This window comes from Mustela erminea, chromosome 2, assembly GCF_009829155.1.
Source record: "Mustela erminea isolate mMusErm1 chromosome 2, mMusErm1.Pri, whole genome shotgun sequence".
NCBI lineage: Eukaryota > Metazoa > Chordata > Mammalia > Carnivora > Mustelidae > Mustela > Mustela erminea.
The window spans coordinates 75145060-75170353 of NC_045615.1; the positions used below are offsets into that span (position 1 = coordinate 75145060).

General features: G+C 41.8%; 1 protein-coding gene across 3 annotated transcripts in view; it reads left to right on the forward strand.

The window, feature by feature from the left end:
* The window catches only part of SYNPO2 (synaptopodin 2), a 177902-nt gene that overhangs the window by 86572 nt on the left and 66036 nt on the right, over window positions 1-25294 (forward strand). The gene's annotated exons all lie outside the window — the stretch shown is intronic.

The window sequence follows — 25294 nt, forward strand, 5'->3', positions numbered from 1 at the left end:
CTGCTGCCTTAACGAGAACATTGGATTTGGAAAGCTGAGTCTTATATCTGATTGGGGACTGCCAACTTTTCATTTATGGTCAGTTATTGATGCCCGCTGGCATATTCCAAGGGTAACACTATCTGACTTGGAAAATCTCAACAATGAAGCAGCCAATGACCCCAAACCAAATAAACACTATGTTCTTGTGAGTCAGGATTTTCTGGGGTTTTATTAAATTCCAGGTGTTCTGTCTATAAGATCACTAATATACATGGAAATAGCTGTTTATTTAGAAGTTGATTACAAAGGTTTTTAATACCTTATTATTATTTTTAAAGATTTAAATTTTTGAGTAATCTCTAGGCCCAACAAAGGGCTCGAACCCACAACCCTGAAAACAAGCATCACGTGCTTCACTGACTGAGCCAGCCAGACCTTCCAATACCTGTTATTTTTTTAAAACATGAAAAATTAATAGAAATGGCAATAAAACTGATTAGATGAGAACCTTTGCTCTTTAAAAAGTGGAATGAAGCTTAATAGAATTGCTTTGTGGGACTGTTCTGTTATTTGCATTTAAATATTGGGTGCTTAACATAAGAAAAAGATTGAGTATTTTTATAATTTCATTATACTTCATCTACTTTTAATCAACAACATTAAGTGCCATGTCAGTCTAGTCTCTAGGGCTTCTGTTTAATAATAATAATAGTGAAAATTACTAACTTACTCATTAAATTCTTGGAGATATGCTTGTTATATATATTCATTATTGACCTAGCAAAAGTTTTACCTGAAATCTGTTTTACTCCTGAATTATAAATTATCAACAGATTTTATTCACTTAACAACAATGTGTCAAATGCCTATTAAGTATCAGGCACAAATTTATAGACGAATATAAACTGCCTTTCTGACCTAAGATGCTCACAATTTAATGGGTGCAAAATATAAATAAACATGTGTTATAGAGAAATTTCCAGGGGCAGGAGGGAGGAAAAAAAGAGATCTCCAAAGGTCGTGCTCCCATTTGTGCCAGTCAAGAGCCCCAGGAGTCTGATTGTTTGGATCAGGACCTATGACACAGTTACTAGTGACTAATTTTGCTTGTAGTACTCCTCAGTGCTCACTAAGAAAAACAGGAATGGGTTTTGCAAATCTCTCTCTCTCTCTCTTTTTTTTTTTACTATATACCTTTTAATAACTTGATACCTTCCTTGGACAAAACGGCTGTATCTACCCTAACCACCCCACTTCCTCTCCAATCACAAATGTGATTGTAAACAATAGAAAGATAAATATACTTTCAAGTGCAGATAACCTTATTTTATTTTTATGACTCTGAAGGGACTGTAATAGAAAACTGGTTCTGTTATATCCAATTACTGCCAAAACAGAAAGCTATTGATCCAACACTCCAGAACCAAAGTGGTATTTTTTGGTGGATGATTCTGACATTTAACTGGCTCGGAATCACTAATCCTCTTTAGCAAGTTTATTTGGTTACCAAGAGTATGTTTTGAAAACACAAGGAATACACAAAGGGCTTTGTTTCAAGTCCTCAAATACCATATAAGGAATGCATGGGGAGGGACTGCTCAAAGTTAAAAGCTTTGATAAAGCTTCACATTTTGTTATGGTGAAGGAAATCATTCAGTTATATTTGCCTCAGAAGTTTTCTAGGGTTAAGGCATTGAAATCATACTGTATGGTGTGCATTTGGGACCTTTGACCATCTTTCCACATATATGAGCCCTGAACGGAAACCTTGAACTTCTTCTTGAGCACCTTAACCAAGCCCAGCCTGCCTCTAGTGGTCCCCTCCGTGAGAATGTAGAGTGGCCTTCTGTTTGGACAGCTTTAGTCTCCCCCATCCTGTGGTCATTGTGGTTCTTCAGCTAACTAGCACCCCAGGAACGCACTACTACCCATCAGTAGTTACCAAAAAAATGTGGTTGATGAAAAAACCTGTCCACATTAAGAAATATTTTAAGAAAAAGTTCCATAAATTGTTTTTATCCAATAAACATGTAACATTTTAGAATTTTAGAACCAATTAAGAAATAAACCAGAGTTAGAGAGATGGAGCTAAAAAAAAAAAAAATCAGCCTTATTATTGGTAAACTTGACTTGGAGAGTATGGTTTGACCTGTGACCACATCAGTCTTCCCACAAAAAAAAACAAAAACACCTTTTTTTTCCCCCTGGAAGCATTTGCATGTGTAGAGAAAACTTCTACCTATAATTGTAGGTGCTTTATAACTCCTAGTCAATGCATGGATGAATGAACCAATCAATCACAAAGGTTGCTTCTGCTTTTTTCCTCAGGGGAATGTCAATATCAATTCCAGAGTACAGGAAATCTTTTCATTTGTTTTGACTCCATGACCAGTTGCCTCTTTGGACCTACCCAGCTGCTCTCAGGTGGCAGAAAGCTGGAGTGGCTTTCGGACTGAGCACTTTCTGGTGCCAGTGAGAGGTCCCATCAGCACCTTTTCCTTTCTCTTTCCCCTTCATCTGAAAATACAACATGTTCTCTGATGTGAAGATGAGTGTGTTTGATTTCAGAGATTTGCTCAGTGCTTTAGGCCAGCTGTTTTGGCTCAAGTGGGATTAATTTAAACACCAGTTGTTGTTTAGCAACTTTAGTCAATCAACAGATATTTATTATGATCTTTTATGTAGAAAGCAAAGAGAAAAGCAGAACAACTCTTAAGAATGGGAAGCCAGGGGCGCCAGGGTGGCTCAGTTGGTTAAGTGTCTGCCTTGGACTCGGGGCATGATCTCAGGGTCCTGGGATTGAGTGCGGCATCAGGCTCCCTGCTCAGTGGGGAGTCTGCTTCTCCCTTTACCCCTTCCCCCCCGGCTCATGCTTTCTCTCTCTCTCCCTCTTCCTCAAATAAATAAATAAAATCTTAAAAAAAAAATTAAAAAAAGGACAGCCAGGGGTCCTGCTGATGATTATGCTATGCCAATGTTTTAATGACAGCAGAAGAGTGAATGCCTGCCTCAGAGGTCCTGAGTGTTCTAGGCTTAGAGTAACATTCACATATCGTACCTTCCTTTCAGGTCTTAACTTCAAATTATCAATTTTACTCACAGTGAAGGTGGACTGGGCAATGGGACTTGGACTTGAGGCTAAACGAGCACTTCCTTTCAGGGAATTAACATTTATTAAGGTTATTTGGCCTCTGGTGACGGGCCTGCCTGCCTCACGCATTCACAGACAAGACGGGAAAGCTGACAGGGAGAACAGAAGCCTAGCTGGGCCTACCTGGGGAACGTGGATTTTGAAGGACAAGTGAGTCCACTGCCCACTCCCTCAGCCAGTATAAGACAGTGAGAGAAAGGACTGGCCATCACAAACTTTTCCATTCAGTAACTATAGTATTTGGAAAAATCCTGGTTCAATGGTGTTCACACTCTCCACTCATCAAATTAGCTACTCCTCCCACGGGAGAAGTGACAGGAGACATCTAGAAGTATATAGTCCCATCTGTGGGAAGAATGGAATTTCCCCTTTGTGGAGAAAGTATGAAGAGGGAAATAATGATCTCCCCAACACTGATTTATTCCACAGGGTAGACCACCCTGGGTAGTCCTAGTGACCCTCACTGTCCTGAACTCCACTGTAGATTGACATGTAGAACTCTATTTAATCTCTGTAGAAACTCAAGGAGTTAACCCAACTTCTTCTCATGGACACCCTTGTCAGAACATAATAGAAAGAAGACAGAATAATATTTACCATACATACAAAAAGAAATCTGAGCCTGCAAGCAAAATCTGTACCGTCATGTTTCCCATTTGGGAAAATAAAATGTTTTATATATATTTTCTTTTCTACCTCCCCCTCCTTCCAAAATGCAGGAGCTTATTTGTCTGAAGTAACTCACAAGGAAGTCTAGCAAATCTGTCTCTTACATGCTGACTCCAATTTCTTTGTGTCATTTCCAACACTTTTCTCCTAGGATTGTTGTTGGCTTTAAAGTGGTGTCATAGGTGAAAACGTTTTGCCATTACCTAACAGTTAAAGTTATGGGTCTCTGGGTTGGAATCCTGGTTCCCTCCTGTACTAGCTCTATGACCTTGGGCAAGCCACTACAATCTGTCTGAGGCTGGGTTGATTTTTCATCGCAGGGTGAGGGCTTACTAATTTTCGTGCCTTTCCTCTGAATCTTAGAAATGAATTAGATGCAGAATCAGCAGTATATATTTTATAAGCTGGGTGTACCCACCAGCCTCCTGCTTTGTCTCCCCACTCACACCATTTTTAAAAAATTTTTATTATTTGCAGGCAGTAAATGCAATGGGAAAATGTGAACTTGGAATGAAACAGCCATGGGTTTGAATTTCTGTTGTATCATTTATTAGCTGTGTGACTTTGGATAAATCAGCTAAGGGGTCTCATTCTCTTACTGGGCTAAAAATGTTAATGAGAAAAGAGACCCGTATTCAGACTTCTATCTTAAAGTGGAGACTCGTAGTACACACAGCAAATATCAGATTTTGTCCTGCATTTTAGTAAGTGGTTTATATAGTATATGAAGTCTTCATTTCTTCAGTGGCTGATTCACTTGTAAGGCATACCTGTGCACTATATTTGTACACAAACACACACACACACAGCTTCCATGGAAGCCAGCTTCCTTTTGGGGGGAGGGGAGTGCGATTTCTTTGAGAAAGTCTATGGATGGCCCAGGGCCGGTGATAACTGGCAATTTCTGTTACGGTGATGAGTGAGGATGGGTTAATCCCTCTGTGCCTGTCAGTTTGGCCAACAACCCCCCCAACCCCCACCCCCGCCTAGATTTCCCTTCATCAAATGTAAATATGCGTCTTGCCAAGTATTTTCCATTTACTTTGTAAGCTTCATGTTTTTCATTGGAAATTCAGTCCATGTGTGTTGAGTTATTTACTGAACTCAGAATACTGTTGGGCAAATGCCAGTTTATATCCAGAGTTCCCTCCCCACAAAAGAACCCACCATAAAGTTCCACTTTTTTCCTCTCTCTTCCTTTCATTTTTTGTATTAATCAGGACCAGAACTAAAAGAAGCCTAGTTTGGTTCTGAAGTTACATAAAAGTTATATGGGCTACACCGGCCACTAGTCTTTAAACATACAAACTAAAAGAACCGTGCCAAAATGAGCTATCTGGGTCCCTCAGAACATCTTGTTAAAATTGTCCATTCTGTGTTGACTTGTTTTAAGATCCCTTTCTTCATCAAAAAGGAAATTAGATCTTAATGTTTCCATTTTACAGATGAGGACACTAACAGTCAATGACTTGCTTATCATGGTCAGTGATAGGAATTTGGAAAGGAGAATGAAGAATAAGAAAGAAACAGCTGAGGGTTAAACTTGGGCAATTATTGCATTTGAGCTAAGAAAAGAGGCATGTGGACCTTTCTGGTGGTAGAGTACATTTTAGCACCCGAAGGGAATCAAGGCTTGAGTGGCAGGTGCAGCTTTTCTCAGTGGGATGAGATAAGAAATGTTCACATAGTCATGATATCATGAGTTCTCATGCTCTAGAAATATCATGTGTAGGTAGAGAGGTGGATTTTTTTTTTAAGAGCCACGTTATACAACAGATTTTCTTATTTATGCATGTTCAGTCCATCTGTAACTCCTTTGCCTGTTCTTGGCCAGCAGCCTAGAAGAGGCCCAGGCCCAGAATATTGTGTCAAACTGTGGGATTTTTGACAAATTAGGTTTTAATTCCCTTCCCTTACAGTTCCCTCATCCACATTTATGACTTCCACTGCCAAATTGATGTGTTTAGCCCTGATCTCTCATTTGCCTTCTAGTCTCATTTCAGCAGTTCAACTGATTCTAACACATCCCTCTGCTTGAATACTTGCTAGCAAAGCTCTCATGTGTAATCAGTGTTATTAATGAAACCTCTTAGAGAGCTTGGGTTTTATTTTTATTTTCCAATATTAGAGCCCCTTCTGAGATTCCCTTGCTTTTACCAATAACACCTCCATAATTACAAATTTGCAGTCATTCTTGATTTCCACTCCCCTATAAATCTGTTCTCTTCCTGAGTCTGTAGTTTTGGCTTCAAAGTTTGTCTCTTATCTTTTTCCTGTGGGTTATAACAGAATAAACTCCAATCCGGGCTCTCATCACTTCCTGTTTGCACAACTTTAATGGTTTCCTCCTTTCTCTGTCTTCAGTCTTCTCCTCTCTAGTCTACCCTGCACACTGACTAATCTCTCTAGGGGGGCTTAAGAGCCAATAATAATTGCTCATCACTACTGGGTCATTTCGAGTGTCTCATCCTGGCATCTAAAACTGTTTTTAATGTACTTCCACCCCACTAATCCATCTTTACTTTCAATGACCTGTCACACACACCCTCCCATCCTTCTTAGGTCAGCTCTCCACCTTTCCAGAACACACTCAGCTTTTCCCCATCCTTGTCCTGCCATGTTTACATTATGGGTCACACACAGCCTGGTTTCATGGGTAAAGGAGCTGGACAAGGACCTGCACATGGGATGATAAATAATTTGGGAGACAGGTTCCCAAATCTAGCTAGTACCAGTACTAGTGAGAAGACAAGTCTAACAAATAGAATAGGGCTTTGGACAAGTATGACAGCAGAAAATTTGGGGCAGTCTGGGCAAGCGGTTTCTCTGAGAAAAAGCCAAACTTCAAGAGTGGGAATGGACTAGTATATGGATGGCAGACAGAAATGAAGGATCCAGGACAGCCATTCGGAGACATCTAGGCATACAGACAAACAGCATCTGGAATATCTCCTTACAGGTGGTAGTAGAGTCCACTAATTCTTGGTGAAGTCCAGGAGTAGGACTTTTTTTTTTTTTTTAAAGATTTTATTTATTTATTTGACAGATGGAGATCACAAGTAGGCAGACAGGCAGGCAGAGAGAGAGGAGGAAGCAGGCTCCCTGCTGAGCAGAGAGCCTGATGTGGGGCTCGATCTCAGAACCCTGAGATCATGACCTGAGCCGAAGGCAGAGGCTTAACCCACTGAGCCACCCAGGTGCCCCCCAGGAGTAGGACTTTTATCCCTGGGAGGATGAGGAGATATGACAAGGCAAGAAAAGACTCCCATCCTAGAAGAGCTGGGATCATCAAAGCCAGGATTAAATCACAAAGAGTAAGACAAGCAGAAAGATGGTTACAGGATTTGCTCCCTAGAACAATACAGAAGCTTGTGGAAACTAGATCACCCACCCAATCAGCACCAACCGGCATCAAATGACTCAGTCCCATGCCCCCCAAAACCACAGGGCTAAGAATTTGCATTCCAGAGGCTGAAAGGGAATCTACCACCGTAAATGCCTTTGGTCTTGAATTAAATCCTCCTGCCACTGACTGTATGATCGTGCGCAAGGTTCTTAATTTTTGTGAGCCTTGATTTCTTTGTATATAAAAATTAGGAAAACGCGTATTGTATAGATTTGGTATGATGATTAAATAAAGTGCCTGCTATGACACCTGCCATTTAGTAATAGGCTTCCTGCTCTTTGCCAGACTTCTGAAATCTCTCCTACCCGAGAAAAGGATTGACCCTCGCAGCTGAGGTGGTGCTAAGCCTGTGGGTGGGAACCCGCTGTTCCACTTGTGGAATGAGGCAGAGAAGAGTCCAGAGGCAGGTGGTCAGGCCTGGCCTGACTCCTCCCTCACGGGGACGCCTGCCTGCCTTCCTCTTCTTTCTCCTTCCTCATTGCTCCATCCTCTTACCTCTATCAGTCCTGAACACGACTCGTTGTCAGCACAACTGCCCCTCTTCTGGGAAGCATCAACTCTGTTCTTGAGATTCCTCCATTCTTTTGGCCCCTTTTGAACTGGCATTTTGCTAATTACTTGACGATGTATAATATTAGCAATCCCAATTTCGGCTTCTTTCAAGTAATCCCTAAGGTTCATGGCATGGCCATCTGTAATGTTGCAAAGATATGACTTCCGGAGAAGTTCTGCGGAACGAGCCGAGTGAGTGAACCCAGTAAGTTGGCCCCCGTCATAGTCCAGCATAATTTTGATGATACCAATTTGTTGATGCCTGAACATTTTGTGGGGAGAATTATATCCTATTTTGGAATGAGGATTGGGAATTTTTTAAGTTCTCTGGATGAAATCCTTGGTGATGTCAATGGTCTACAATATTATAATTTATTGATTTTTAGTTGCCTCTTGTACTCTAGCCAGTTTTGTTTAACCATATTTCAAGCCTCTGTGATTGAGCCGAGTCTCTTTTTTCACATGATTTCCTCCAAATTTAGCCCAAAGTTCCCTTCATAGTGAGCATTCAACCTGCAGTTGGTGATTGATTCAGTGACTGTCTCTTGTTACCATTTTGTTTAGTTTGGGGAATTCTAGATGGTCATTTTCTTCAATTGCCTAGTTACATCTGAAATAAAATATAACATTTTCACTAACATAATAGAAAGGGAATTAAAACACAAAGGAGATGAGTCTAATACTCAATTTTTTTGGTAAGAAAAGCAGGACAAGCCATTTGCAGGGAAATTTTGGCTACACATCATTCTTGTCACCAGAAATCAGGGTGATTTATAGTATCTTGTTCTGTTTATGGACTGGAGATCTGTATTCCAGTGGATTTTCCACTTGTTCTTGTGATTTGCTAAAATGGAAAAGTACTCAACCTCATTTGCATAGAAATGCTTATTAGTATCCAATCACATCTCCCCGCTTCCCGATTATTATTACTTTTTTTGCTTTCATTTTTAAAAAAATGCTCTTTACTTTGGAAAATGGTGCCAGGATTTTCTGGCTAATTGTGGGTACAAACATACCTGTATATGTCATACTAATTATTTCTAACACACACACATGTATTTAGCCCATTTGTTGAAAATGGCTGTAACCTTTTATGTGGAGGACTCTAACCTCTTCCCTCTTGTCCAATCTGTTTTACCCTCTGTAGTGGCCTTGAGTTCAATTCCATTTTTCAGTAACACTACCCCTGTCACGAACACACACAGTCACACACCATTTCCAATGCTATCCACTCTAGCTCACACCTTTATCATTTGTACAGCTGGACTAACATGATGGACTTCTAGAGGCATTCTTGGATTGTCACTTACCTTTTAAATCATTCTGTACCTTGTTTCCATGCTTACAGCCCAATAACGCCTCCTATCCCCTCGGCACAAAATACACATAGCTCTATAATATAATCCTGACCTACCTGTCCAGACGTGCCTTCTCCTCCTTCCCTGTCCCTCCCACTCCCTCTGCACCCCTCCACCATCCTGGCAGTCCCTTGAACATGGGCCAGGCTTTCCTACTGCCACAGCTTTGCTCATGCCATTCCTGCCTGGCACGTTCTCTCTTCCCATCTTTACCTACAAAATTTTATGTATGCTTCAAGGCCCAGACCAAATGCAATTTACTTCATAAACCCTTTCCTGAGCAAATTACTTAAAATCCTACCCTCAGCTTTCTATCAGAAGCACATATTATTACCCTGTGTTTCTAATAGTAACCATATACTGCCTTATTTTATAGTTGCTCACACACAACGCTTTTTACTAGCCTATATGCACTTGGTGGGCAAGGACTATGCCTGGTCCAACTTTGTATATCCATATTATTTACTTCAATGCCTTTCCCGTAATGTGTGTGCATAAATATTTGTTCACTGAATGAGTATTCTATTTATCTAGGCTACATTTTTAACACAATAAAGGGATATCAGTAGAGGCATCAATGGAGGGTATGCAAATCAAACCTCAGAAATTCATGTATCTATGAACTATAGTTTGGGCAATTACTTTCATAAATCACAATCTCTTGATAAGTATATCAAGAGATATGAAACCACCAAGAGGACAGACATTTTTTTCTGCAGTTGCTCAGGAGACCTGAACTACAACATTGGATATTTCATGATTCTGAGTTCCTTGTCTGTTGCTTAATTTGTATCCTATGTTACTGAGAGAGGAGGCGAGCCCAGCTATCACTCATCCACACTTATATCACCCTGAATTAAACACTACAGAGGAAAAGACACTCTTAGTGTTTAAGAAATAAAGTTGTACACATTTTATACTGTATCCTGTTTTTAAATAACTTAAGAGGAGAATTTCTTAGATGAAAATAAATCATGTTAATTTTATTAATGAAGGCTGCTACTAATAGTGATACATATGCCCATGTACAGTGTAGTAGAACTGTTTTCTCTATTTTCTAGAAATATTGATTTTTCAATTTTTTAGTATATTTTTCTTTGTAATACATAAGACCTTATAATATATATTCTTGAGGTACACAGTGAAAAGAGATACTGTTCTGCCTATGCTCTGCTTTTTCCAGACCATCTCTCAGCCATGACCATTTTCTGGCTGGCTTTCCTGTCAGGGTATTACCATAATTATACACATTCCCACACTCCTAGAACTGTGTGGTGTTTGCTTGGTAAGTTCTAGCTAGTTCCTTCCTCGGCCTGCGTCCTTCAGTTTGCTGTGGGAGCACAGTGGTTCATACTCCTTCCTTCCAGCACATACATGTGAATCATTCGAGAGTCAGTTTGGACTCATTTCATGAGAAAGTGTTTGGATTTAGAGCCATATGTGATTTCATTTAAGATTTTAAAAAAAGAAATAACAAGTGTTGGTGAGGATGTGGAGAAAAAGGAAACTACATGGCTGTCAGCAGAATACAAATTGGTGCAGCCACTGTGGAAAACAGTATGTAAGTTCCTCAAAAAATGAAAAATGGAATTACTGTATGATCCAGTAATTACACTACTGGATATTTACCAAAGAAAACACTAATTTGAAAACACTAATTTGAAAAGATATATGCACCTTCTACTGGGTATTTACCCCAAAGATACAGATGTAGTGAAAAGAAGGGCCATCTGTACCCCATTGTTCATAGCAGCAATGGCCACAATTGTCAAACTGTGGAAAGAACCAAGATGCCCTTCTACTGATGAATGGATAAAGAAGATATGGCCCATATACACTATGGAGTATTATGGCTCCATCAGAAAGGATGAATACCTAGCTTTTGTATTAACATGGACGGGATTGGAAGAGATTATGCTGAATGAAATAGTCAAGCAGAGAGAGTAAATTATCATATGGTTTCACTTATTTGTGGAGCATAACAAATAACATGGAGGACATAGGGAGATGGAGAGGAGAAGGGAGTTGAGGGAAATTGGAAGGGGAGATGAACCATGAGAAACAATGGACTCTGAAAAACAATCTGGGGGTTTTGAAGGGGTGGGGGATGGGAGGTTTGGCGAGCCAGGTGGTGGGTATTGTGGAGGGCACATGTTGCATGGAACACTGGGTGTGCATAGACAATGAGTTCTGTTACACTGAAAATAAATTAAATTTAAAAAATAATGAAAAAAAAGATATATGCACTTTTATGGTTTTTGCAACATTTTTTACAATAGGCAAGATATGGAAGCAACCCAAATATCCATTGATAGGTGAAGAGATAAAGATGTTATACACACACACACACACACACACACACACACACACATACACACACACACATAATGGGATATTACTCAGCCATTAAAAAAAAGAGATTAAATTCTTGCCATTTGCAACAACATGGATGGACTAGAGGGTATTATGCTAAGTGAAATAAGTCAGTTGAGAAGGACAAATACCACATGATTTTACTCAAATCAAACTTTAGGAAACAAAACAAATAAACAAAAAAGGGAAAAAAAAACTCAGACTCTTTTATAGAGAACAAACTGGTGGTTGCCCGAGGGGATGGGTGAAACAGATAAGGGGGTATTAAGAGGGTGTCTGGCTGGCTCAGTCAGAAGAACATGTGACTCTTGATCTTGGGGTCATTAGTTCAAGCCCCATGTTCGGTGTAGAGATTACTAAAAAAAAAATTAAAAAAAAAAAGAGTGCACTTGTCATGATGAGCACTAAGAAATGTATGGAAGTATTGAATCACTATATTGTACACCTGAAATTAATATCACACTGTATGTAAATTATACCTCAATAATTTTTTAAACGTTTCACTAAAAAAAGGAAAGAACTTCATCAATAAGTGTCACCATCACCATTTCGAGCGTCTTTTCCTATCACAATGTAGTATAGCTGCAAAGGAAAGATATATAGACCCCCTAATCCATTGGTTTTCAAAGTCTCATTTATAAAATGGATCAAGTGGGCCTGGTTGAGTGAAGAGGGAGGGAAGAAGGGACCATGAGCCTGGTGATAACCCAAGAGGCTATCATCAGAATCCACACACCGGTCCGTAAACCACTAATTTGAACTAAATGTCACAATTTGCCGATGAAGAAACTAAGCCCAGAAATATTAGGTGACTCCCTCATGGTCATGTAATGAGTTTGTGACAGAGTTGATTTGAGATCCCAGCTTACGAAGCACAGAGTCATTTCCAGGACTTTACCCACAAATACTGCTAAATAAGGAGTTCGTTTCTACTCACTGGACTAGCACAATTCCTCGCTGTGCCCAAGAGCAGTGTATGAGAACTAGTGTTTTCCTTGTTACATATCTTTTGTTATTGAAGGAGAGTCACAATTCAATGAAATCACCAAAGTACCAGCAACAGTGTGACAAACCACAAGGGACAGCCCATTGTCCATTTTTAGCTGGCCCACCTGTTCCATGCTGTGCTTTCCCTACAGCCTTGCCACCCGCCTGCTTCATAAGTTCAGTCCAGAACTGCCCAGCAAGCCCTGAGTCTGCTGGTTACTTTGATGGGTGGTCTCCTTTCTCCATCAGCAACCCGGGAAGCTAACCACACATTAGAGGGCCTCGAAGGTGGCCAGTTAGCACAGAGCCCCCCAGAGCTACCATTAGAAGCCATCCACATTAATACCATCCTCCACAGCCCTCCTTATGGTTAATGTAATCACAGTAATTACTGGCCTCCCTTCTGAGGTCATGGCCACAAAAGCAAGAGTTTTCCCTGAGTGCATTGTGTCCAAACAACCGTAAGTCCTTAGTTATGGAAGATGATGTCATGAGTTCTGATGAGGGGGTTGCTCTAGAACAGCTGAGGATTGGCCCCAAAGGCCTAAAAGAGCCAATTCAACTTCTGTCACACAGCTGCCACCCCATGGCCACATGCATGCAGCCAATTACCCTATCATTAACCCAAACTAGCTTGTGGCTGTTGTGATTGTGATTGTACTTTTTACTCCTATACCTTTTAGAGGAATATTGAGACCTAAAATCTTCCTTTTCATGCCCCTCAGATTTGGCACATAATAATCTTTCTCCCTCCCTCCTTCCCTCTCTCCCATCTTTCTTCCTATCCTATCCTATCCTATCTTATCCTATCCTATCTTATCCTTTTTTCCTTCTTTGTCAGGAGCTAATGCTTAAATCATAACAGGTCAGATTGGAATTTCCATCCAGAAACACACACACACACACACACACACACGCACGCACACACAGTTGGTTGTTGGTTATTCTCTAATTCGACCACCTGAGGGCAGCATAGCCTTGGGAACATGTTTTTTGAGCACCTGATTCCTGTAGCACAAGGAGGAACTCAGCGCTGTGACTTTCATATACATATCGCTGTAATTCAGGGAATAAACCACAAATAATGAGAAAACACTCCCTGGAAGTCATTTCAAATTTAAGGATGAAGGAATACATGTCTAATTTTAAAAGTACCTACATCATGTTCTTACATAACATAGTTGCTTGCAGTCAGGCACAATATAAACCATTTGCATGAAAAAGATTTAAAAGCGAGGGCTCTCCTGTTGGTGAAAATGCATACTGGTGCAGCCACTGTGGAAAACTTCCTCAAAAAGGTAAAAACTGAATTACCTTACGATCCAGCAATAGCACTACGGGGTATTTACCCAAAGAATACAAAGCACTAATTCAAAGGGATACCTGCCCCCCCCACCCCCAGTGTTTGTAGCAGCATTATTTACAATAGCCAAGGAAGAAGCTCCCCATGTGTTCACTGAAGAAACACTGAATAGCAAGGGAAGAAGTGGTATAGATAGAGTGATTAGATAGATAATGGAATATTATTCCATTTTATTATTCAGCCATAAAAAAGGAAGGAAATCTTTGCAAGGACATGGATGGATCTAGAATGTAATACTAAGTGAAATAAATCAGTCAGAGAAAGACAAATATATGCTTTCATTCATATGTGGTGTTTAAGAAACAAACAAGCAAAGTGAAAAAAAATAAGAGAGAGACGCAAATCTAGAAGCAGATTCTTAATTACAGAGAACAAACAGAGGGTTACCAGAGGGGAGGAGGAAGGGGGCGATGGATGGAGTAGGTGATGCAGACTAAGGAATGCACTTGCGATGAACACAGGGTGTTTGTTGTATGGAAGTTCTGAATCACTATATTATATACCTGAAAATAATAAAACACTTTATGTTAACTAACTGGAATTAAGGTAAAAACTTAAAACATTTTTTTAGTTAAATAATAAAATGCGTAAAACCAAGTGATCTCATCAAAATAAGGGGGTTCCAGACAGAAAAAAAAAAACAAACAAAAAAGACTACACTAAGATATGCCCCAGAGGGGTGCCTGGTGGCTCAGTCGGTTGGGCGTCTGCCTTCGGCTCAGGTCAGGATCTCAGCGTCTGGGGATCGAGTCCCACATCAGGCTCCCTGCCAAACAGCTACTCCCTCTCCCTCTGCAACTGCTCCCCCTGCTTGTGCTCTGTCTCTCTCTCTCTGTCAAATAAATAAAATATCTTAAATGAAATATACTGAACAATTGACCTGGGAATACAATCCTGGATATGTTTGCAGGTCCTTATGTTTCTCCTAGGACACGGTTTTTTACGACTAACATGTCCCTCTTACTACCTCTATTTTTTTTTCCTCATGTATCTTTTTTTTAAATCGTCATTTTACGTCTCCTCACTGCAGCTTCTCCCCCTCTTCCCTCCGATGACCACTTCTGCAGGCTACAGGGGGGCAAGGAACAAAGCTGGGGCCTGGAGCCCCCACCAGGCTACCAGCCTGGGAGAACAAGTCACAATTACAAATTATCACAATTCGTGCCTGTCCTTGGGAGATGGGCAAATGAGGAGGCCCAGCTCCTCATTGTCAGTGGTCTGTTTGGCAGTGACCTTGCTCTGGAGGTGACTGTAGTTCTTCAGCCTAAGGGAGTTGATATCTATGAACCCAGTGGCATCGACTGGCTCATAATCGCTCTGCATGTTCATGCTCACCAGCTCTCGTTGTAGAGGGACAGTGGGGACTCCCAGCCAAGGATACACCCAGACTTGAAGACGGACACCTGCACTTTCCCTTCCACGCTCTCCTGGGATCTGGCGATGCAGTGGTGGACAGATTGACACTAAGGAGGAAAACTCTCTGCCTTTATTCTGTATCTTGGGAGTCAATCCAGGATGGGCAAGAGAAGAGAAAAAGGGGAAGTTTAGAGGGAAAGAAAAGTAGAAAGGCATCGCACTCTGTCTTTGGAGAATCACGAGCAGTGATTTGTAGGGAAATGTCTACATTGACCCAAGTCATAGGGAACTATATTAACTCCATTCATCTCCAGCCCTCGCCAATATATTGTTTGTAAATACCGTTTGATAGTTTTGTTGTTGTTGTTGTTGTTTTTAGATTTTTAATTTATTTATTTGAGGGAGAGAGAGAGAGAACATGAGAGGAGAGAGGTCAGCAGGAAAAGCAGACTCCCCACCAAGCAGGGAGCTTGATGCGGGACTCAATACCGGGACTCCAGGATTATGATCTGAGCCAAAGGCAGTTGCTTAACCAACTGAGCCACCCAGGCACCCTACCTTTCGGTAGTTTTCACATGACATTAATTAAGAAATTGCACTTGATCAGCCTGAGATATTGATGTTCTCTTTCCACATATCATTGCATAAACTATCTAAAGAAGAGACAGATAACTGACTCCCAGAAACCTGTCTGGAAGGCACTCTGTATTCCTTCCTCTGCTTCTCTGTACGGGCCATAGAAAGAACATGGTAGTTCTTGAATACATTTCCCAGATGTGGAAGATGTGGATTTCTGAAGAAGCAAAATCTTAACTTGATACATGGGGTTTTTTGTTTGTTTGTTTTATTTTTGTTTTTTCAAGGTTGTGATTGTGGCGAGGAACTGGAGGAAAGATCTGGAAGCAACTCCTAGAGGAGCTTCTTTAGTATGACCTCAGCTGGACCTTCAGTGCCTTTTGAAAATCCCTTCTTTCATCTCAAGTCCATATGCTGTCAAATTCCTTTCTGTATTTTTTGGCAAACCTCCGAAACCAAACTCTTTCTCCCTGGGGCACGGAGGTGACCTCCGCTACTCTGCTGAGATGGCCAAGGCGATTGGGTGCGAACTCCCTGGCTTTCCTCTCTTCACTTAGTTTTTTCTCCTTCAATCTCGCCCATGATCTTGTTCCATCAAATATGTCCCTAACCCCACTCTTTTCTCCCACACTTGAGAAAAAGTTCTTTCTCCACCTTATTCACCTTTCCAGCTCCAATCCTTTCTCCCTCCATCTGTGGCAGATTCTTGAAAGAAAGCTCTACGCTGGGCCACCACATCCCCGAGTGCCTTTACGCTATTCCACCTCACTCCCACTCTTCACAAGCCACCCTTTAAAGTTCATTAGCAATTTGCTCATCACCAGGTGGTCAGTGATTTCTTCCCGCTCTTCTCTTTACAACATCACACACCTATCACCGTGGTGGCGTCAGTGACAGCTCCCCCACTTCTCTCTTTGAGTTTCTTTCTTCCCTTGGCTTCAGGAACACACATACTAGCTCTCTGACCTTTTCTCCTCAGTCTCTGTTGGCCCCATTTCTTCTCCTTCCCTCTTACATGTAGGGATTTTTTCAGTACTCATCCCCTCGATCTTCTGGGTCCTCTTTTCCTGAGCTTATCTATACCTACAGCTTTAACTACCACTTCCTTGCCCTTGGTGTCCCATATGCATTTATCTGCCAAGCTGTGTACCTCACCTTCCAATGGAACAGCTGTCATGTCCACATGTCCCGTATCTCACTTTGCTGCACAGCCTCCCCCTCTCTCTGTCCCAAACTCATTCTCCCCTCTTACTAGCCCTCAAGTCTCAAGACAAAATTTCAGTCATCATCGACTCCTTCTGTGCCACTTGTAAATTGATTGGACATGAGCTTAAGGGATTAGGAAATGATTTTGCAGAATCTCCCTTGTATTCAAGTGACAGTGCTGCACTTCCAGCCACCATCACCTGGAATTGAAACCATCACCAAACTGTTGTCTCTGTCATTCATCTCTTTCTTCCTTGTTCCAGCCCAATCAATATTTGGCCATTAGCTATTTCCCAACAGTCTCTGCAATGCAAAAGAAACGGGTAACATTACTTGCTTCCAAAATAAATGGCTGGGGAACAAGAGTGGAAGGGAGGGGACATTTATACTTATATACCATCTTATTCCTTTAAAATTCCGTGTCCCGTGAATATATTGGCTATTAACAATGTTTAGGGGTGCCTCCGTGGCTCAGCTGGTTAGGCCACCGATTCTTGGTCTCAGCTCAGGTCTTGATTTCAGGGTCCTGAGTTCAAATCCCATGTTGGGCTCCATGTGGACCTGGTATGGAGCCTGCTTAAAAAAACAATTAAAACAAAAATAATGTTTAAGTTAAACAGGTATTGCCAACTAAGTCTAGAAAAATAAACTTTTTTTTTTTTTTCAGTTATTCTTCTGCTCAAAATCCTGCATGCATTGACTTCAAAATCAAACCAGACTTCATCCCATCATTGAACGCTTCCTTAGGTCTGGCCACACCCATCCTTCTAGTCTGCTCTTTCTCTCTGCTGTCTCCACTGCACAGCCCAGTCACGTGCCATTACTCTGGATTCCAAGCCTTCCGTGCCCTTGTTCAAACCATCCCATCTGCCTGAGGCGTCCTGCTTCATACCAGACACTGTCCTTCCTTCCTTCCAGCTTCCCCTCTGATGTCACCAGTTCCGAAGTGCTTTCCCGGACCCCAGCATGTAAAACCACTCCTCTTCCCTAGGTTCCTGGACTGTGCTCTTGGTTCTGTCGGAGCCAGCCTATGCCCATGCACATGACTGTTCTTATCTGTGTGTGTTTTGCACCTCTTAGTTCAATGCTCTTTGCATGATGGGTTCTCCAGTAATGGTTTCTGAAGGTTGCTGGCCGCAGACACCACCAAAATGAAAACTGTTTGGAGAGGGAGCCCTTTGTGTCTTCGCTGGTGTTTGTCATTGCCCTCAGGAAATACAAATGTTGATGATTCCCTCCGTGGTCAGTGCTTCCTCAAGCCTGGTCCCACACCACCTGCCGCAGAAGCACCTGGAGAACTCACTAAAATGTAAATTGCTTGGCTCCAACTGAGACCTGCTGGTTCCGCATCTCTGGGAGTGCGTTTTGGCAATCTGTAATTGAAGCATGCACCTCGGGTGATCCTTTCACTGGGTTTTGAGAGCCTTTGCTGTCGTAGGCTTTGGCAGGGTTTAGGGGGAAGATTTGAGTGGAGAGAATCCCTGAGGTTTCTTCAGCGCAACCCTGCCTGTGTGCTCGGTGTTCCTCGGCTTCTGCCAGCCGTTCCACCCCGCAGCCCAGCCCGCTCCGTGTCCCTGGCTGTGCTTCTTGCTCCTGGAACAGGACTTGCCCTCTGTCTCTCCTTTCGGGAGGTTGACAGCTGAGCCGTCAAGCTCTGATTCCTTGCAGAAGCTGGTGCTGGCACCCCGCCGACGGAGTGCCTCAGACGTCAACAATAATCTCGTCTTTTTTCACTTTTCTCTCTTTTCCTGTAACTGCTGTGGGCAAGTGATTATCCCTGCGAGGTAGACATGGGGATCCCGAGGCAGGAAAATGTGGAGACTTGCCTAAGACTCTGACATATTAATAGAGTTAATGTCAAAAGCCCTGTCATCCAGCTTGGCACTCCCAGTGGCCATTTTGTCAATCAGTAAGTCAATCAGTTAATCAACAAGTATTTACTGAATGCCAAATAGGCGTCCAGAAGTGTCTGATTTAACAAGTGCTGGCTGGGACAGAACTTGGGTCAGTGACCTTATATCATCCCTGTGTGCCATGCTATCCACAGTTTGCTGCCTTTGTGGTCATGCCAGGTTGCTGAGCTATATTTCACATCAATACCACCATATATTACATAATTCTGTAGCTCTTAACGAAGTTAAGAGGAATAGGGCTTGGCCAGCTCCTCCAGCGTGACTGGCTATTTGGCGATCTTAGCTTGACATTGTGGCTTTCACAATGTTTGGTTTTCCTTGGACTTCCATTGAATTAAAAGAAATTCTGCAGACAAGGGCGCCTGGGTGACTCAGTCGGTTAAGTGGCTGCCTTCGGCTCAGGTCATGATCTTGGGGTCCTGGGCTCGAGCCCCACATCGGGCTCCCTGCTCAGCGGGAAGCCTGCTTACTCCCTTTGCCCCTGCATGCCGCTCCCCCTGCTTGTGCTCTCTCTCTGTCAAATAAATAAATAAAATCTTAAAAAATTCTGTACACAAGTATGTGACTCTCTGAAAGAAATCTTTTCCTTTTACGCTTTCCATCCACGTATACTCAAAACCTCTGTCCTCAGCATAAATAGCATTCATTTTCACAGTCTAAAATCCTTTGATATGTGAATATGATTATTTACTTCCACCCTATGACCCCCAACACTATACCCCTTCCTAAAACCAATAGACAGAAAGAATATTTTTGTGCCACAGGCCACATTTACTGACACAAGTATTTTTATTTATTTTCCAACAGTCACAGTGGAAACCATAACCATGTGTGTACAAACCCAGTTTGCTTTTTTAGCCAGTTTACTTTTTTTTTTAATGAATGAAAGATAGAAAATTAGTTCAACTACATTTTTAAAAATGCCTACTCAAACTGGGCTGTCTATGCTCAGTGTCCTGTAGGTTAGCATACAGGTTGTCCTGGCTGCTGAAAATCAGAATTCAACTGTCACAGACTACCCGGAAGGAATCAGTATCTGGATAAAACTCCCATGGCTAAGAACTGAAAAAAAAATTGGTCTTCTTTTTTTCTTAGATTTCATATGGTTTTTAAAGTAGCCCCCAAACTTGACCCTGATTTCAGTTACTATTTGTGGCCCCAGAGGTATCTACAGGGAGCATCGCTGGCCCACCCCAGGTTTGAGAGGTGATAAAAGACACCTGTGGCCATTTCCTTTCTCTCTGTCTGTAAGTGGGCTGGATTTAGAATTAATCCAAATTACCTGGGTTGACAGAGAGTCTGGTCCTTTGCTGAGAGAGATTGGGGCCAGTAATTTTACCTCCACATTGTTCGACATTCTATTTCAGGCTTAATGTTGGAACATGTTCTTCCTTTTTCCATCTCATGCAGCCGTTAAATAAATGCCCTGGCTGGATCAGAGGAACCAGGAAACAGAATGTTACTCAGTGAGCTATTGATATTGCCCCCTAAAGCTTCCAACAACTTCCCCTCTCAACATCACTGACAGGGCCAGAAGATTCCGGTGGGTTGCTTTTGTCCATTCATGTGTGTTGCAAACATGTTATATGTCTCACTCAATAAAACTACCGCAGTTTTCCTGAATTATACCAAGACCAAGACTTCTTTAGATATGTCATTCTCCTGCCATTGTTAAGGTGAAATTACAAATAAGAAACATCTATAATGAGTTGATTATAGATATCCAAATGAACATGGGAAAAAGTTGATTTACTAGATCAAGTTCACAGAACGACTTTAAATAAAGTTAGAACAGACCAAGAACTAAGGCCTAATAATTTTCTTCTAAGTCCATAATATAATACAGTTTCTCTTATAACGTGGAATGTCTCACACAAATAACATGAAAGAGAAATTGGATAATTTAAATCTTTAGAATTTCACTTTGATTTAAAGATAATGTGGCTTTAATTATTTTAAATTTTATTTCCTTCACTGATTAAAACTCCTATTACGCACCAGAATTGCTGCTTCTAGATTTCTTTTACTTATGACTGATGGATCTCAGAGAAGAAAAAATTAGATTGTGGTTTAAATATCCGAGTAGGGCTATTTTTATTTTTCAAATACCCATTTTTATAGTCACTCCATGTTTAGGTGTTTTATATGCATTTTCTCTGTTCTTCACAATGATGTATTAAGTACAGCTTATCCTTGTTACTCTGCAGAAAAGGAAAATGACTCCATCAATTTATGCAATGTGAATTAATGAGCTCGGTGCCTGACATGTAACAACTTCTCAGTCAATATTAATTAAAATAATCATTATTTTTCCCATGGTGGCACAGTTACTACACAGTTAATACATGCAAGAGTATGGATTGGAAGTCAAATATAACAGCATGCTTTTGCCACTGGTCACACACTGCCTCAATTTTCACACTTGATTTTATGGGCAAACTTATTCTAATCTTGTTTATATGACCAGCTAGAGCAAATATTACATAAACTATATTTATCTGTCCATATCTCATTAACGTTAATTTATGTGCATGTACATCTGTGTGTCTTCTTGTCTTATTTGTTGTGTTTTGGTTTTGTTTTTAGGTCTTTATATTGTACATTGTCATGTGTTTAAGAAAACTTTTAGACTTAGGAGTGAAGCCTCCCCCCACCCCAGGGAATGGGAAGAAGGTATTAATCAAGAGGCCTGTATGTGTGAAATGAAACAGGCCTGCTCCAAGGAAGAGCTGCGAACTTCCCTAAAAGCAGAGGGCTCCTAGCACGGCCTTATAAGCAGGTTGAGTGACACCTCATCCTAAAAATAGGACTTGCTTGGACACTGCGAGGTGGGACATTTGGATTCTGTTTTATTTCGAACTGACATTTTGGAAAGTGCATCCAACATTTCCTTTAGAAGAACTCCAGTGAGTCTATAAGTTATTCTGAAGAAATTCGGTAAGAATTTGGACTTTTATTTGTAAATTAATAAGTGGCCTTCGCTTTCATTTCGAGAGAAGAAAGGATTCGATTTACGTTATAATGAGGAGTTAGAGCTCAGACCTCCAGCCTCTTTCCCTCCCAGCCCTGTTCCAGCTACACGAAGCTCACATTAGGCTCTGCCCAAGCGCCCTTTGGGCTTTTCTGCAAAAGTCAATAGCTAAGGAGCCTCAGTAGGCAACATACACCCCTCCTCTCTTTCTTTCCTTTTCACTCTCTCCTCCTTTCTCTATTTTTTAAAATTTTCTTTCCCAAAGTCTAATCCCTTTGATCTTAAGTTTCCAAATTTTGACAGAAGGCTCAACTTTGATTGAAACTTCTCTAGACGAACACTCAGGTGGTATTAATGATGAGCAGCTACTCAAACAGTTAGTTACCTTCTTTGATTAAAAAAGGGGGCACCTGGGTGGCGCAGTCAGTTAAGCAGGTGACTCTTGGTTTTGGCTCAGGTGTGATTTCAGGGTCGTGAGATCGCAGCCCCACACTGGGCTCTGGGCTCAGCACAGTGTCTGCTTCAGATTTTCTCTCCCTCTCCCCCACCTCGTGTGCTCTCTCTTAAAAAACAAAACAAAACAAAACCCCAGAAAAACACAATAGGATGGTCACACAAAAAAGCAGTCATTGAATTAGTCAGAACTGGTCTTTGGAAATGCATATGAAACCCTGGAACCAGTGATCTTGGCTGCATAATTTCATGCTTACATACAGAGGAGTTGATTAGGAAAAGCATCTCAGCCTGGTCTGGGATGAATCACACTGGCTGTGTTAACCTGGTGCTCTCACCAGAAGCCTCTGAAAATACTTGAAAGCGTCAGACCCTGGGTCATAATTATGCCTTTGAGACCCTGTGCCCATTTCTGGGGAAGAGACTGTCAGCCTCTAGGGGTGTGAACAGCATTGCAGAGATTTCTGGAGAGCAACTGAGAGTGCTAAGGCTTTGGCAAGCTTGAGACCGAGAGCCAGTTCCTCAAACTGTGACTCAAATTGGCATATGACTCTAAACTTGTTTGTATCATTCTCTAATTGTCTCATGTGTGCTCATATGTTCCTTGCAATCCTGAAAGCATCAGAAGACAGAGACTATGCTATTTTTGATTTCTCCCAAATTCTGTCAGAGTCATGGGCTCACCTTGTTGGCTGACAGTCTCTGGTAGCAGTGACTTCAGCTGCAAATAAAGAAAAGCAGTTTATGTTCCAAGTGATAAAAGAATGTGTCATGTTGGGGTGCCTGGGTGGCTCAGCAGGTTAAGCATCTGCCCTCAGCTCAGGTCATGATGACCCCTTTGTCGGACTTGGTCAGTAGAGGGGGTCTGTTTCTCCCTCTTCCCCCACCCCGCTTGTGCTCTGATGCTGTCTTTCTCAAATAAATAAATAAAATCTTAAAAAAAAAAAATGTGTCATGTAGTCATGCCTCTGTGGTAATAGATTGATCACCAAGATAGAAATACCCCATGAGGCATAAATAGATGAACTGCACTCAGTATCTGAGAATCTTGTGGCAGAGACAGAAAAAACAGGTGGTCGGGTTAAGGGTTTCGGGATCTGGAGGACACCTGAGTTGTTTCCAGGCAGGGACCTCAGCAGCAGCTCTCCAGGGGGTGCATGGTCAATACCAACAGCCCTTGAAAGCAAAACTTGAGACCTTGAGGCTGCCAAGTCCACTGTCCAGCAGTAGACAGCCCCACATCATTCCTTCATGTATTCTTTAATTCAGATGTTAATGGTTGGACGGCAGACACCATGCCCAGTGCTAGGAACACAAAGATGAATGTACATGGTCCCCGTGTCCAGAGGTGAGACTAACTGGAAACCGATACATTATGACCTCAAGCTAAATACCATATAGCAGCATGGTTAAATGAAAAGGAATTTTGCAAAAGAGGGAAATGGAGCTAGTTTTGGATACTGGCTTTGCTAGCTATGATTGATAGAATGACTTGGGTATTTTGAGTCTGTTTCCTCAGTCTGTAATTTGGAAAGTAATATCTGTCTCTTAGGATTGCTGAAAGAATAAAATGAGAAACACAGGGACACCTGGGTGGCCCAGTGGGTTAAAGCCTCTGCCTCTGGCTCAGGTCATGATCCCAGGGTCCTGGGATTGAGCCTCGCATTGGGCACTCTGCTCAGCAGGGAGCCTGCTTCCCTTCCTCTCTCTCTGCCTGCCTTTCTGCCGACTTGTGATCTCTGTCTGTCAAATAAATAAATAAAATATTTTTTAAAAAATGAGAAACACATAAATCATAGCACCATGGGATGCCTGGGCGGTTAAGCGTCTCCCTTCGGCTCAGGTCATGATTCCACGGTCCCGGGATCGAGCCCCATATGAGATTCCCTACTCAGCAGGGAGCCTGCTTCTCCCTCTGCCTCTGCCCATCCACCTGTCTGTGTGCGCTCTCTCTCTCTCTGATGAATAAATAACATTAGAAAAAAAATAATAGCACCACACTGCATATGACAGACCATCAGGAAACATTTGATCCCATGCTCCATAACCACAGGATATGCAGTGTGATGGGTGCTCGGGGACAGGAACCCATGGGTGCTTGAGAAACAGAGAGGAACCTCCACCTAGGAAATGACATTTTTGTTTGATCCTGAAGAGTAAGTCAGTCCTGGGTCTAGTCATTTACTCAGCACATCTTATTCTTTTTTTTTTTTTTAATTAAAGATGGGAATTGGGGCGCCTGGGTGGCTCAGTCCTTAAGCATCTGCCTTCTGTTTAGGTCATGATCCCAGGGTCCTGGGATGGAGCCCTGCATCACATCGGGCTCCCTGCTCAGCAGGAAGCCTGCTTCCCCACTCCCACTCCTGCTGCTTGTGTTCCCTCTCCTGATGTGTCTCCCTCTGTCAAAGAAATAAATAAAACCTTTTAAAATTAATAAGGATGAGAACTGTCTGACCTCTTCATCATCAGTGCCACTTGAGTGTTCTTCTAGAGAAATTTTCATCAAACTCGAGCCTTCTGTCAAAGCTCGGAGATCCTTAAGACTGAAGTGATCAGACTTTAGGAGACAGACAAGAAATGAAAAAGAAAGGGGTTGGAGAGGGAGAGAAAGAGAGAGATACGTCTTTGCCACTGACATTTTGCATTGACCGGATGGTGCTTGGGCAGAACCACATGTGAAGCTCATGTAGCTTTAACATCTGCATTTATTGGGGAAAGGGCTGGCATGACATCTGGTCTGTTATCAACCAAGAACCAAAGGAAGAGAAGGACCAAATCATGTAAGAAGCGAAGGGAAGAACATTCTAAGCAGAAATAACGTGTTTATTTGCTCTGAAGCAGGGAAAGGCAGGACTGAGCAAGTGAAAGAAGAGAATTAAAAGGGGGGGAGGATAGTACGTAATAAAGTTCAACAATGAAAGATTCAGGAGAGTTCACATGTAAAAAAGACAGAGTCACTGAAGAATCTGGCATGTTCT